Source organism: Dama dama, chromosome 19 (genome assembly GCF_033118175.1).
Source record: "Dama dama isolate Ldn47 chromosome 19, ASM3311817v1, whole genome shotgun sequence".
In the NCBI taxonomy this organism is placed as follows: domain Eukaryota; kingdom Metazoa; phylum Chordata; class Mammalia; order Artiodactyla; family Cervidae; genus Dama; species Dama dama.
The window spans coordinates 65,900,727-65,912,856 of NC_083699.1; the positions used below are offsets into that span (position 1 = coordinate 65,900,727).

The 12,130-nt window shown below is 40.6% G+C and overlaps 1 protein-coding gene across 7 annotated transcripts in view; it reads right to left on the reverse strand.

Annotated features, from left to right (window-relative positions):
* The window catches only part of BTD (biotinidase), a 42,498-nt gene that overhangs the window by 21,607 nt on the left and 8,761 nt on the right, over positions 1-12,130 (reverse strand). For 3 of the 7 annotated variants that reach the window (XM_061167280.1, XM_061167284.1, XM_061167281.1), the window contains exon 2: positions 1,584-1,656. The exons of the other annotated variants lie outside the window; for them this stretch is intronic. The gene's annotated coding sequence lies outside the window, so the exon portion shown is untranslated. The remainder of the gene's footprint in view (positions 1-1,583; positions 1,657-12,130) is intronic. 7 annotated transcript variants of the gene reach the window in all.

Genomic DNA, 12,130 nt, shown 5'->3' on the forward strand with positions numbered 1-12,130 from the left:
AAAAAAGAATGCCCATCTCCATCTAATTTATATAATCTGAATTTAAAGAAACCCCAAGGAGAACTTCGTGATCCGGAAAGCCTCCCCTTCTCGAGCTGGCCCCTGACGGGCCCTGGAGCTGTGTAAAGCCCCACAGCGTTGTAGCTCAAGCAGTTTCCCACAAACTTCCACCACCAAGACTCCGATGACTCAGGGGGCCACTGAGGGTGGTGCTGGGGTTCAAGGCTGAATGCATATGGGACAGTGAGTAAACTACCAGAAACTTTGAGGCTGAACTGGTAGGTCATGATTTCTCCTAAAAAAACAGTCCAGCTGTTCTCACCAAACAAGAGAGGGACCCACGGGCCAGGCCTTGGACTGGGACCCCTTTCTGTCCACTGCAGTCATTTCTCATGGAACACCCAATGAGCAATCACAGATCACTTTAACTGAAATAGGGTCACCTCTCTTTTTCTCACATGGGATATTATCTCTATAACTGAAGACAAAACTACCCGCTGAAACGCGCGGGTGCTGAATGAATGGAAGGAGGCTCTTTTCCCCCCACTCTGTTCTGCAGAGGGAGAAGAGGGTCCGTGAGGCTGAGCCGTGAGGAGCCGTGAGGCGGCTGCCACCCTGTGGGCAAACTGGGTACCACCGTCGACGCGAATCCCACGAGACAGGGGCCTTCTTAAGAAGTAAGCGGGTATTCTTACCCCTCCTTTCCTTCTCCCTTTCATTTCTAACATTTCACCTACCCCCTTTACAGTGAAAAAACTAGAAAGCATTTGACTTTCCAAGATTGGGGTCTCATGAAAGCTATTTTTTTTTAACTCTGTCATGTTCCTAGGACCTATTTGCCTCTTCTGTATTCACAGGTGCTAAGTTAGCTGTGATTTCTAACAGCTGTGAGTGGGTGTGCAAAGCAACACGGCCCCCTGCAGATGCACAAGACTGTTCACAGGGAAATCTGGTCGAGGCAAAGCTCTACAGGCACTCTTTCATACGGACGCCGCCTCGCATTTCACATTGCATGCTAACATTTTCAAACCATTTTAACATCCACTGTTTCATTTTATCTTCCTGTCACACAAAGCAAGAAAGGCAGATGGTAAAATTCCACTTTCCTGGTGAGGGAGTCCTCCAGGACCAGTTAATGGTGACAATAGGGAAAGCAGCTCTCCTGGCTCCCGGTCCAGCCTCCCAGCGCACATTCAAGACAAGGGTAATGTATCAGAACTTCAAAGACCACGGCAGTGTCTTCAATGCATCTGCAGAATTCGACAGAAATTCACAGCACCCTCCCACGAGAGCGTCTAGGTGGTCAGACCAGAGCAGGGGTTCTCAAATATGGGCCTGATGCTGGGACACCAACAGGGCCTGAACATGAAGCTCCCACGGCCCTGTTCCTGGGAGTTTTAACTCAGCAGGTCTGGGGTACGGCCCAAAAATATGCATTTTTCTAACAAGTTCCTGGGTGATGGTGGTGGTGACGCGCCTAGCCTGGGTCACCTGGAGAACCACTGGGCTGGAGGGTAAAGGCAGGTCCATTCTGTCTCTTTCTTCCACTCATGTCAAAGAAAAATGTGAGCCAGAACCATTACCTTTATTTCTCAGGTGCCTCTCCAACAGGGCTGAGAGAATGTGGGCAGATTTCAGAGTGCTTCCACCATATAACTGAAAATAAGCAGCAAAGTAAACAATCAAATTGGAGGCGGGGAGGTCCCTAAAACAATCTGATCCAGGTCAGTTAAAGGATTCAGAGCTTGTATTTGCTTCAACAGGAACATCACAGTAGAACCAGATTGTTGCTGATTTTCACATGTCATAAAGATCCTGATTTTAAAGGAATAAAACAGGGGTAATAGATAGATACTCCATTTGGTAATCTCATAAGATGAATAAAGAAATATATAGAAATACAATAAAATAAATGATATATTTATAAATTTAAATAAATTTTAATTTTTAATTAAAAAATCTATAAATAGTATACATTCATAAATAAATAGATAATCTGAAAAACCTTCCAGCTATATTCTGCAAAAATGTACCAGATTTCTTTTCAAAAACTTATCTGTCATCTTTGGGAACCAAAAATGAATTGCTGAGAAGTCTTAAACTGTGGTTCATAGACTTCGGCCAAGGGAGCAGGGAGAGCTCAGGGCAGCCGTGCATCCTCACTCTCCATTGGTCTTGGGACAGCGGAACAGTGGGGGCACTTGTAGTGACCCTGCTCTTCTGGGACATCTATGACTTCAGGCTGGGCTTCACCTTCCCAGCCCTCTGGAACTATTGTCAAGGTCTCTGAAATAAGTCTCTATGGTATCAGCAAAGAACTGTCTTTCAAAGCCCTTGAGAACCGTTTCCCCCTCCATTTCTGTGTTGGACTTCTTTCAATCAGAGTGGTCAGAAGAAGCAGCTTGTAGAGAATGAGGCCCTGAAGGCCGGACCTGGAGAAACACAACCAGCGGACAGAAAGCACGATGCTCTAGAACCACAGGTCAAACATTCAGGGAAGATGTGCTCAGAAGTGGGCACAATGGAACAGTTCTTTGTGAATTAACTGTATGGTGGACACAATATCCCTAAGGACAAGATAGGCCAAAAATCAGGACATCAAGGCTTGTCACCCCCGTGCTGGGGAGGGAGACACCCACATCACAGGGCCAACAGGATGGTGAGGATGCCCTGGATGCAGACAGTGGAGAACAACGGACTGCGTAATACAGCCAGGAAACCACGGTCCCCCAGTCAAAAGAACAATCCCTAATAGGATAGTCCGGAAACACCGGGAATGAATGCCAGTAGGAAGAGTAAATGAAACAACAATAAAAGCTAAAGTAAAACAAAGGCTAGAGCAAAACCTGCCAAAGGCCGTCTTCTCCTGTGGAGGGTGCACGAAGTACAGAGGCACAGCTAAGCTCCCCGAGAGAGGAACAGCGGAAAGCAGGTGAGTGGGTCCAGATGCCGTCAGTCCTGAGTGCTGGTGGAGGATGCTCTCGGCACAAGCGTGGTGGCGAGATGTAGGTGACCCGGCACCAGGCAGAGGGCAGCACACAGTCCAGGGTGAGTGTGACCGTCTCACGGCGTGGCAGAGAGCTAGTTCCCATCTCCGCTTTTGTTTTCCTGGAGGCGCTGAGCATGCTCTGCTTTGGATAGACTGGGAATTTTTTGTGTGCCTTTTTCCCTCTGGCAAGGGTCCCAGCTCAGCCATGGCTACATCCTGGCTACTAACACAAGTCCCATTGCCCTGGGCCATCCAGACTGACAGAGGGCAGACGTCCAACTGACTGCTGCAGGTTTCCCAGCATGAAGGTCCAAGTTCCCCAAGCTCGCTGGTGCTGCATTCCTCAGGGCAAGGCAGCGGGAAATAGTCTGGCTCTTTGTGGGAAAGAGGCTACTCCTAAACTTGAGAGGGACCAGTATCTAGAACCAGAATTTAATTCAAACTAATTCTGTCCAAATGCCTACATTCTTTTTATACCACCACACTCAGAATAACAAGAGGAAAAGTTTGACTGAATAAGTGATATTGGGATGAATAACAATTTGGAAATAAGTTTAAATAACAATTTGGAAATAAGTTTAAACACCTTACACCATATACAAAAACAAACTCAAAGTCAGGAGTTAAATATTAAATGTTAGGAAAACTAAAATAAATTATAATTAGGCTATCAGAGATTTGACGAAACAACTGTCTAAAATCTGAAATAGTTAAAATAGTAAAAGAAACAGATCAATAACTTAAAGTTTACATGCAAAATTAAACATCAAGATAACACAAATAGGCAAGGAACAAGAACAGATTTAAAGAAGAAAACAAATCATAAATGAACACTCTGAAAGACTTTGAACTTAAGTACAAAATAAACATTAACTTGTACTATTTTAAAATACTAAATTTGGACAAACTAGTAAAGTGATAATAAATAGTAATTTCTTATTGGGAAAAAAGTTTGACAATTTGTATTATAAATCACAAACAGTATACTTCCGGGATTTTATCTTAGGAAGTTATTTAAATAAGAAAAAAGTCAGTTGAAATGACAGCATACTATGGAAGTAAAGAATGTGGGCTTTTGTGCTTTAAAATATCTGATCTGAAACCCTGGCTCTGGGACCTCTGTAGTGGTCCAGTGGTTAGGACTTTGCGCTTTCACTGCTGAGGGGCCCAGGTTTGATCCCTCGTGGAGGCATTAAGATTCCACAAGTCATGCAATGCAGCCAAAATAAATAAATAAAGTAATTAAGTTCTTTAAAAAAGATCCTATAAGAAAAGCAAACTAAGATTATTCACTAGAAAGCTGCCACAAAGCACAAAAACATTGTGATCAAATATCTTGCCATAAGTGAAAAAGCCCCAAACAATTGGTTTATAAGACAAAAACATAAAAAAAGACCAAGCACAAAATCATTTTTAAAAGGAAGAAAAAAGAGAGACGGGGCGGGGGTGGAGGGGTAGAGAAAGGAGAAGAGAGAGGAGGCGGAGAAGGAAAATGCAGAGTGGGGAAATGAAATGTTATTTGGGAGAACTTAAGAGAGAAGAAGGAAAAAAAAACCATCAAATAAATTAAGGCACACTTCCAGTTACAAAATAAGTCTGGGGATGTAATGTACAGCATGGTGACTATAGTTAATAATACTGTATTGTATATCTGAAAGTTGCTAAGAAAGTAAATCTTAAAAGTTCTCATGATAAAAAATATTTTTAACTCTGTGCAGTGACAAGGTTAACCAGACTTACTGTGGTGATCGTTAGTAATGTACACAAATATCAAGTCGTGATGTTGTACACCTGAAACTAACATAATTTAACATGTCAATTACATCTCAATTTTTAAAATGAACTTAAATTTTTGAAAAAAAAAAAGAAAGCAAGTACAGAACAGCACAGATGAATCTGATAATGCTGTAAATAATATAAGTGACAAGGGGTCAGGAATGAGAAACTGAACAACATGAATGGAAATGTAGAATTGAAAAGGAGTCTAGAGGAAATGACAGATAGGGAGGGCTGGTGAATGAGAGCCAACATGCACATAATTGGGAAATCCATAAAAGAAAAGGGAAATAATGTGCGGTGGAGATGCCCTGCCTTTGAATGCAGGTAGAAACTATGCTTTGCTTCCAGTCAATAGAATGTGACACAGGTGAATGGATTTCACATGTAATTAAAATCTCAAATCAGCTAATTCTGAGTTATTTAAGAGATTATCCTGAGTGGGCCTGATCTAATCAGGTAAAAGATTTTAAAAAAGAAACTGGTGTCTTGCCTGAAGTCAGACACTTTCTCTTCTCCTGTCCTTGAAGAAGAAAGCTACCAGGAGTTCTACCACTGCAAGGGAATTATTCTTCTAAATACCAGTTGGGCTCGGAAGAGGACTCAGCCTTGGAAGAGGCTATGAACCCAGCTGACACCTTCACTGTAGCCTTGGGAGGTCCTGCTCAAAGGCTGCAGTTAAGCTTGCTCAGACGCCTGGACCACTGAAACTGTGAGATAATAAATACGCTGTGTTTTAAGTTACTAAATGTGTGGTAATTTGTTACACATAGATAATACATAATGATACAATAATAGATAATGGAAGAGGAACATTATTTAAAGATGTAATTGAAGAAAACTTTCCAGAAGGAAAAGCAGATTAGAACTTACTTATTGAAAGGACACATCAAAACTCAGGAAAGAAAGAAAGAGACAGAATGTCAATAAAAGTACATCATCTAGTAAGATTCCTGACCTTCAAAGACAAAGTGGGAATCACTTGGAAAGCCAAATAAAATGATCAAGGGCATTTATAAGGGCACAAAATCAGGCGCTCCTCAGACTTTGCCACAATAACATCAATGCTAGTAAACCCTACATAGAGTCCTTTTGAAGAAGAAAATATAAACCCAGAGTTTTCTTCTATGCCAAACTGTGTTTGAAGTATAGAAATAAGAGATAACAGACTGGACAATGCAAGAACTCAGGGAATATTATTTTTATCAGTCTTTCTTGAAAAAATACATATAGGATAAACTGCCAACCAAGAGGTGATTTTAAAAATATGGCAAATAAACTGACAATAATCCTTTAATATGACAGCTGGATCCAGAGACTGGATTGAACTCAGGTTCTATCCTTTTGGGATGACTATGCATGGTAGTATGTTCTTTCAACATGAGACTTGTGTCTGACTCTCTTTTTATGATCTTAGAACAAACCATTAATCCTTAAAGCTTTTTTCTATTCATTTAGAATTGCAAAATGCTGGTATTCTATCATTTCATTTTCCTTCATTAATTGTAGTGCCTTTTATAAAGAGACATTTTATCTATTATTTGGTTATCTAATGGTACAGTTCATACAGCAAAGACAGGATAAGTGCTAGATTCTCTTGCTCATTCTTTTTAAAATCAGTTTTTTTTTTTTTTTTTAAATCAGTTTTTAAGATAAGTAACTTATTATCTGAAGGTGACCAATTTTTTAAAAATATTATGAATTCAAGGATTTAAACATATTTCATGGTTTTTTTCCATTGCAATTATTATCATTATAGAAACTCATCCTTGACTCACAGTAGCCTTTTGGAGTCAGCTCTCAATTCCTCTTGACATCAATCTAATAGTTTTTGATACCTTCTTTGTAATTTAACACTAAAACTTATTGTGTACATTTCCTGGCTCAGAGCTGGAACTGGCCATTTCTCCAAGAAGTCTTGGGTATAAAAACAGATTCTTTGAAAGGACTAATGAAATAAACAAGACTCCACCAAGATTGATCAAGGAGAAAAGTAACAAATACACACATGTACATGAAAAACCTAAAAGAAAATGTACTTGTGATTACAACGAAGATTTTACAACTGATTACTGGATGCTCTGGAAGAAATATATGTTAAAAGGATATCTGGATAATAATGGAAATTTTTTTAGGAAAATAAAACTTGCCAAAACCAAGTTCAAAAAGGATAGGAAAATGAAGCAGACCAATTTCCCTAGAAAAAATTAAATTATCAAAGACTCTCTCTAAAAGCACCAATCCTGGTATATTTTTCAGTGGAATTCTCCCAAACATCCAACTAAAGATACATACTGTAACTTTTTTATACAAACATATTTAAACATACATATTGTATACAAACTATTCTAAAACTTTTAAAAGGACAGTATAACTTTGATACCCAAGCCAGATAAGGATAGTTCAAGAAAGGAAAATAATGGTTGACTCTCATTCTTAAACATAAATGCAGGAAGCCTAAATAAAAATAATAGCAAACTTAGTTAAGCAATGTTTGAGAAGAAAATCATCATGACCAAGTAGGATTTATCACAAGAATGATGAATCGTTTAACACGAGAAAGCATATCAACTCAATTTACCACATTAATACATTAAAGGAAATCAAAATGTCACATATCAGTGCTTCTTATCTATACTGTACTGGAGGTCTTAGCCAGTGCAATAAGATAAGAAAAAGAAGAAGTATTCGCAAAGGAAAAATGCAGGTGGTCAACAGGCACCTGAAAAGATGTTCAACATTACTAAACATCAGGAAAATGCAAATCAAAACCACAATAAGATATCACCTCATACCTATCAGAATGGCTAGCATCAAAAAGAATGCAAGTAACAAATGCTGGTGAGAATGTGGAGAAAAGGAGCCCTTGCACACTGTTGGCAGGAATGTCAATTGGTGCAGCCCCTGAGGAAAACAGTAGGGAGCTTCCTCAAAAAATAAAAATAAAACTAGCAAGTGATCCAGCCATTGCACTCCTGGGTGTGTATATATATATATAAAATGCTAATTCACAAGGACACGTGCAACCTAATGTTTACAGCAGCACTACTTACAATGGCTAAGATTTGGAACCAATGTAAGTATCAGGCAATAGATGAATGGATAGGGAAGACACACACAAAGGAATACTACTCAGCCATATAAAAGAATGAAATACCTTATATGTGCAATCTAAAAAATATAAAAATTAGCAAATGTAACAAAAAAGAAGCAGACTCACAGAGATAGAGAACAAAGTAGTGGTTACCGGTGGAGAGAGTGAAGAAGGAGGGGGCATTAAGTGGTACAAACTATTATGTACAAAGTAAGTTACAAGGATTTATTGTACAGCAGAGGGAACATAGCTAATACTTTATAATAACTATAAATGGAATAGAACCTTTACAAAATACTTAAAAATAATTTAGGAATGTTAAAAAATACAAAATATAAAAGATATAAGAACAACAACAACAAAAAAGAAAACAGACTCAATATAAAGATACTGTTCTATCCAAGTTAATTTATGAACAATGTAATTCCAATTAGAATCTCAGAGTATTTCATGGAACTCGATAAACTGATTTCATAATTTATAAAAAAGAGAAAAAGGCCAAGAATAAACCTAGTGGCAGGAAAATGGCCCCACAGAGGTGTTCACATCCCATTCCCTAGAACTTGTGAATATGTTATGGAAAAGGGGAATTAAGCTTGCTGATAAACTGACTCTGAGATAGGGAAATCATCCTGGATTGTCCAGGTAAACTCAGCATGGTCACACGGCCCTTAGGAACAGAGGAGCAGGAGAACCAGAGTGAGCAGCGCTTGACCTGATACTGCTCACTTCGAAGATGGAGCCAAGAATGTGAGAGGCCTCGCACGGCTGGAAGGAGAAAGGCATGGATTCTCTCCTAGAGACTCCAGAAGGGAATGCAGTCCTGCCAACGCCTTGATGTTATCCCAGTGAACCCCGTGTCAGATCTCTTAACTACAGAACTGTTAAAATAATAAATTTATGTTGTTTTAAGCCATTAAGTTTGTTACGGCAGTGGTAGGAAACGAATTACAATAGGTGAGATGGTTTCAAAACAACAAAGTAGAAGAACTTATCCTACCAACATAAAGGCTTATTTCAAAAATGTAGAAATTAACATAGGATAGCACTGGCATTGGGGTAGGAAAAGACCAGAGAGTCTAGAGACAGGCCACACATACATAGCAACTTGATAAATACCCTTATGGATCACTGGGAAAAGAATGAAGTACACTATCAAAGATGCTTGGACAACAGGTATTTTAGTAAACTGACTACAAAATGGCTAGAAATTCTTCTCTCTGTGTTCATGTTCCTTTTCAGGAAACATTAATGCCATAGCACTCAGAGTCTTAGCTCCACCTATAATGCACTTTGGCTAATGGGATGTTAGCAAACATAGGTATGCAAAGGCTTTCACCGTGGGATTTGTCCTGTTTGGCAAACTGCTGCCAAACAAAGCAGCCCAGGGAAGCTTCCTGAATGATGAAAGACACATGTGCAGTGAGGATAAGCCTGCCACCCCTGGGGATATGCAGTCAACCTCCAGGGGTGGAGTGACCTCACTAACTAGCAACTGACCACAGATAATGAAACAGCCCAGCTGAGCCCAGCCTCACAGGATTACAAATTAAATAAGTGGTGGTTGTTTTAAGTCACTGAGTTTTAGAATGGTTATTGATACTGCCAAATTTAATTGATATAGACATATTATATATCATTTGGGGAAAAAATACTGAATTGGTACTTGTCATTATATATAAATATCAATTTCAGGTAGGCCATGAAGCTTAAATACATATATATATTATATATATATAATATTTATAACATATATATATATAAATACATTTATATATATATAAAACCTAAACTTTTTAATGAAAATTCAGAAAAACATTCCTTACAACTTCAGTTTAGGGAAAGTTTTTCTCAAGCAAGATACAAAGAGTATAAAACATAAAGGAAAGGAATTGTCAGTTGTGGGAATTCCCTGGTGGTCCAGTGGTTAGGACGTCACACTTCCACTGCAGGGGACGTGGGTTCAATCCCTCGTTAGGGAACTAAGACCCCATAAGCAGTGCACCTCAGCCAAAAACAAAAAAAGAAAAAAGAAGAAGAATTATCAGTTGTGACCACACACCAAAAAACCACAGAATTCTGTACCTCAAAAGTAACTGTGTGCTGTGTGCTAAGCTGCTTCAGTCCTGTCTGACTCTTTGCAAACCCATGGAATGTAGCCTGCTTTCTCTGTCCATGGGAGACTCCAGGCAAGAATACTGGAATGGGCTGCCATATCCTTATCCACAAGGAACTATAAACAAAGTTAAAAGACAAAGAATAAGTATCCAGAATATGTTAAAAAAATCTATAAAATAAATAAGAAAAAGATAAACAATAAAGAACAGGACAAAAGATATAAACAGGTAATTCAGAAAAGAAAACCTAAGGATAAATCCAAATACATAACTGTGTTAGGTAGTTAGAATAGGAAAAAGGAGTCCAGAATGGTGGTGGCTAAAAGACAAGGAAGGGAAAAGCCCTCGAAAATAGAACAAAGGAAGGTCCGAGGACCGGAATGAGGACCTCAGGTAGAACAAACAGCACTCCTGGCTAGCCCAATTTACATAGGGCAGGTCCAGGGGGACGAAAAAAACATATAAAAAGAGGAGCCAAAGGGCCGGGGGTCTCTCTCTCTCGCTCGCTCGCTCTTCTCTTCACGTCTTTTGGGTCGGCATGCCCTCACACCTCGAGGATGTATTTTCCTTTATTTTCTAAATAAAGCTGAGCTGTAACAACGAGTTGTAACACGTTCTGTCCAAGGGCTTTAATGTCCGTCACTTCAAATTTTTGTTGTGACGAGACAGAACCGAGGAAATCACACACTCCCCTGACATCTATGGTGCTGTGACTCGGATGTAACCTGGCTGAAACAACCTGGGCGCGGTCCCCGCAAGGAGGAGGCCAAACACAGCAGGAGCCCAACTCGGCGAAAGCTCCCACGGTGGAAACAGAACGCAAAGAAAACCCAGTGCAGGGGAAGTCCAAAGAGGCCCATCGTGTTGGAAACCAGGACAGTGAAAAACGAACTCAGCAGAAGGCTCGCGCAGCTCAGTCTCAGATTCCAGAAGACCTCCGGTGAAGGCAGGAGGTCCTCGCTCCAATGACTGGAGGGACATACGCCTAACAAAATCTTAATTCCTTTACAATCTCTTGTTTCTTGTTTCCTTGAACCCCCTGCAAACAGGCGGGCGGGAGTGGGCACAATTGAGGGACTCTGGAGAGGTTACTCCTCAGTATGTCCCAAAGGCTCCACTATCTGCTGGGCCCCAGTAGCTGTTACCCAAGCCGGTGGGGGTTCTTCTGTCCTTAATTTTCTTTGTGCCAAGAATCAGGCCAATGAAAACTGTGAGCACAGGTCAGGTATTTGGCAGATTTTCCGGCAGGCTATGAAGGGGATTCCTTGGCACGTTTTCCCCACTGCTTTTTCCTCCTGTCCTTCAGCTCCCTCCCGGGACTTGAACCCATCCAAAACCCATGATGCCTGGCTTCAGGACCTAATGAAGCTCAGGTTCTGATGTCTCATTGCAAAAATTCAGCAAGAGACACAGTGATAGGTAAGAGGTGGATGTGTTAGGACTCAGAGAGAAGTACTCTTCAGGGTGTCAGGTAGAGGGCAAATATTTCCACCTTGGAATGTGGCCTGGCTAGATTTTGCAAGCGGGGTGGATTCATATGCTAATGAGTGGGAGGATCATCCCTCTTTTGACAGTGCCTTGGAACTGTCCTGCCACTTCTGGGTGTGTCATTTAGCTTACAGATTGGGGACTTTTTTAAAAAATCCATTTATTATATACAATATTAAGGCACAAATTTAAGCAGCAAAGGATAGGAAAATCTTTGGCTGACCAACAGGATCAATATTTGCTGTGGGGGACACACCGTCTTCCTGAATTTCCCTGCTCTGTACACAGACTGATCCAGCCGTTGCAGCTCTGGGCTCCCCGCCCCCCAGGACAGACCAGCCAAACAAGAAGATGCCAGAGGGGATTAAAGTTTACTTGAATTTGACTTGTCATCTTGGACCCAATTGATTTTAATTGGCTTATGTTATGCCCTTGGGCTATGTCATTCTTTCAAAAGTTGTGCCGTGCCCCCTTCCCTCCTTTTCCTCAGCCCCATCCGGGCCCACAGTGTTGCCTCTACAATCTTCTGGAGGGACAACCAGAAAATAGCAGGCTCTCGGGAGGGAAATACTGTATAATATCCAATCCCTCTAGATACTCAGGCCTTCATCTTCCACGTTTCCTACAACATGTGCAACACCAGCATCTCTCAGTGAACCTGATAGG